This window comes from Orycteropus afer, unplaced genomic scaffold (genome assembly GCF_000298275.1).
Source record: "Orycteropus afer afer isolate SDZICR_OR568_19922 unplaced genomic scaffold, OryAfe1.0 scaffold00052, whole genome shotgun sequence".
NCBI lineage: Eukaryota > Metazoa > Chordata > Mammalia > Tubulidentata > Orycteropodidae > Orycteropus > Orycteropus afer.
Genome location: NW_006921639.1, coordinates 353,987 through 358,272, shown reverse-complemented (window position 1 = coordinate 358,272; position 4,286 = coordinate 353,987).

The window sequence follows — 4,286 nt, the reverse complement described above, 5'->3', positions numbered from 1 at the left end:
TATATATATATATACACACACACACACACATATATATGAAATCATTCTGACTCATGAGTAAACTCAAATGGCTCAATGTAGGCTAGTTACAATGAAACTCATAAAGAGAAGAGAAGAGAAGGGAGAAGAATAGATCAACCATCGGCTAATCTTAACATGATTGATTGAACTCTGCACCTCCTTACTGAAAGCAGCTGACATCAGGTTGCTAGATGGTCTCTCGCCTGGCTGAGCCTTCCTCTATTCATTTGCACAAATCTTTCAGTATAGGCCAGAGGTTTTAAAATGATGAAAGGTGTCTCATCTCTCAGGAAGTGACTTGAAGTTAAACTTTTTGCATTAGATAAATTCTGAGATTAGCAAATGTTTTTGTCATGAAGGGAGTTGTAAAGATTTTTACACTATGTTATACTGGGCCCAAAGTTTCCTTATTACTGTTGATCTTGTTGTTAGGTGCCACTGAGTTGCATCGGACTCAAAGTGACTGTATGCCACAAAATGAAACACTGCCCAGTCCTGCACCATCCTCACAATCCTTGCTATGCTTGAGCCCATTGGCACAGCCACTGTGTCAATCCGTTCCATTGAGAGTCTTCCCTTGTTTGCTAACCTTCTACTTTACCAAGCATGACATCCTTTTCCAGGGACTGGTTGCTTCATACAACATGACCAAAGCACATGACATGAGGTCTGGCCATTCTCACTTGTAAGGAACATTCCCACTATACTTTGCCCAAGACAGATTTGTTCATTCTTATGGCAGTCCATAGTATTTTCAGTATTCTTTGCCAACACTATAATTCAACTCCATCAATTCTTCCATCTTCCTATTGAAAATACTATTGCTAGTCTTCAAAGTGGGAGCTCTGGTAGCATAGTGGCTAAAGCACTTGACTGCTAACCAGAAGGCTGGCGGTTCAAACCCACCAGCCACTCCTCAGAAGGAAGGTTGGGCAATCCTACTTCCGTAGTGATACTGCCTCGGAAACCCAAGGAGGGGTCGCTATGAGTCGGGGCTGACTCGACGGCATATAACAACAAGTCTTCAAAGTGACATCTTTGCTCTTTAACACTTTAAAGAGATCTTTTGCAGCACATTTGTCCAGTGCAATACTTCATTTGATTTCTTAACTGCTGCTTCCATTGTTGTTGATTGTAGACCCAAGTAAAATGAAATCCCTGACAACTTCACTCTTTTCCCCATTTATCATGATATTTTTTGCTTATTGGTCCAGTTGTAAGGATTTTTGTTTTATGTTGAGGTGTAATCTAAACTGAAGGCTTAGTCTTAAAACTTCATGAAAAGTGCTTCATGTCATATTCACTCTCAGCAACAAAAGTTGTATCATGCATATTGCAGGTTGGTAATGAATCTTCCTCTAATTCTGATGCCACGGTCTTCTTTCTATAGCCAAGCTTCTCTGATTATTTGCTTAGCATACAGATTGAATAAGTATGGTGAAAGGATGCAACCCTCACATACTCCCTGATTTTAAACCATGCAGTATGGTTTCTTCTGTTCAAATGACTGCCTTTTTGTCTATGTTCAGGTTCATCATGAACACAATTATGTGTTCTGGAAGTCCCATTCTTCCCGTAATTTGTTATGATCCACATAGTCAAATGCCTTTGCATAGTCAATAAAACACATTGCATTTCTGGAAGTTTCCTGTCACTATACTGCTGAAACATTTTTGAGTTATTTTCAGTAAAATTTTACTTGCATATGATACTGTTCAATGATATCTGCATTCGATTGCATCATCTTTTTTTTTTTGGAATGAGCACAAATATGGATCTCTTTCAGTCAGTTGGCCAGGTAGCTGTCTTCCAAATTTCTTGGCATAAATAAATGAGTGCTTTCAGCGTTGCATCCATTTGTTGAAACATCTCAATGGGTATTCTGTCAGTTCCTGAAGCCTTGTTTTTCACCAGTTCTTTCAATGAAGCTTGGCTATCCTATGGTACCAATGGTTCTTGATCATATGCTACCTCCTGAAATAGTTGAACATCAACCAATTCTTTTTGGTACAGTGACTCTGTGTATTCCTTCCATTTTCTTTGATGCTTCTTGCCTTGTTCAATATTTTACCCATAGAATCATTCAATATTTCAAACTGAGGCTTGAATTTTTCCTTAAGTTCTTTCAGCTTGAGAAATGCTCAGTGTGTTCTTCTCTTTGATTTTCTAATTCCAAGTCTTTGCAAATGTCATTTTAATACTTTACTTTGTCTCCTTGATGCATCCTTTGAAATCTTCTGTTCAGTTCTTTTATTTCATCATTTCTTCCATTTGCTTAAGCTATTCTCCATTCAAAAGCAAGTTGCAGAATCCCTTCTGATATCTATTTTGGTCTTTTATTCCTTTCTTTTCTTTTTAATGACATTTTGCTTTCTTTATGTATGAGGTTCTTGATATCATAGCACAATTTTCTGGTCTTTGATCTTCAATGCATCAGATGGTCTCTAAATTCAGATGAGATATACTCAAGGTTGTATTTTGTCTCTCATGGTCTTGTTTGAATTTTCTTCAGCTTCAACTTGAACTTTAGTATTAGCAATTGATGATCTGTTTGACAATCAGCTCCTGGCTTTGTTCTGACTGATGATAGTGGATTTTTCCATCCATTGCCTCTTTCCACAAATGTAGTAGACTTGATTCCTGTGTATTCCATCTGCCAAGGTTCACAGTATAGGTACTGTTTTTGTTGTTGGAAAAAAGGTATTTGCATTAAATAAGTATTTGGTTTTGCAAAATTCTGTGTTGTGTTCTCTGATGCCATTTCTTTCAAAAAGACCATATTTTACAACTATGGAATCTGCTTCTTCATTTCCAACATTTGCATTCTAATCACCAGTAATTATCAACTCATCTTTATTGCATGTTTGGTCAATTTCAGACTGCAGAAGTTGGTGAAAATCTTCAATTTTTCATCTTTTGCTTTAGTGGTTATTGTCTAAATTTGAATAATAGTAGTATTAACTGGTTTTCCTTTCAGGCATATGGATATCATCTTATCACTGACAGTATCATACTTCAGGATAGATCTTGAAATGTTCTTTTTGACATTGAATGTGACACTATTCCTCTTCAATTTGTTATGTCTAGCAAAAAAACTCACTGCCATTGAGTCAGACCCAACTCATAGCAACCCCTCCTTGTGTTTCCAAGGTAGTATCACTGCAGAAGTAGATTGCCCAATCTTCATTCCAAGGAGTGATTGGTGGATTTGAACTGCCAGCCTTCTGCTTAGCAGTCAAATACCTTAGATACTACACCACCAGAGCTCCTATACCTAGTATAGTAGACGATATGATTGTCAGATTCAAAATGGCCAGTACCAGTCTATTTCAGCCCATGAATGCCTAGGATATTGATTTTTGTGCATCCCATTTCATTTTTGACACCTTCCAATTTTCCTAGATTCATACTTTGCACATTCCATGTTCTGATTATTGATGGATATTTGTAGCTGTTCCTTCTCATTTAGAGTTGTGTGATATTATTAAAAGAAGGTCCTGAAAGCTCTACACTATCCACATCAGTAAGGTCAACTCTAGTTTGAGGAGGCAGCTCTTCCCCAGTCACAATCTGAGTGCCTTCCAACATGGATTCATCTTCTAGCACTGTATCAGACAATGTTTCACTGCTATCCATAAGGTTTTCAGTGGCCAATTTTTTTCAGAAGTGGATGGCTCCACCTTTCTTCCCAGTCTGTCTTAGTCTGGAAGCTCTGCTGGAACCTATCCACCATGGGTGATCCTGCTGGTATTTTAAACATCAGTGGCATGGTTTCAGCATTACAGCAACACTCAAGCCACCACAGATGAATGGTTGTTCTTTATTAACAACATCCCATAAAGGCAGGAATAAAAAAAAGAAAAATCAAGTTAATAGTTTTATAATTTTGGGGGTTAGGCTTTTACTGTTAATTTTGATTTTGTAAATAAGAAAAGGTCTTAAAATAAAAGTAAAATATCTGTTATTAATTTTTTTTGACAGGTATGAGGTGTGGATGTGGGGGTAGGGGCTGCAGTGTTATGGATGGAGTGTGGTGTTACAGGGTAAAAAGTGTTGATGTGGAGTTTCAGTGTGAAGGATGAGGGAGCTGGTGCTTCAGAGTGAGGAATAAAGGTGGGGGCAGAAAGCTGTAGTGTGAAGGGTGGAGATGCGGATATGGGTGCTTCAGTGTGAGAGATGGAAGTGGGATGAGAAGGTGCAGTTTGAAGGGTAAAGGTGGGAGAGGAAGGTTACTCTGTGAAGAGTAGATTGGGGCAGGGGTTGGG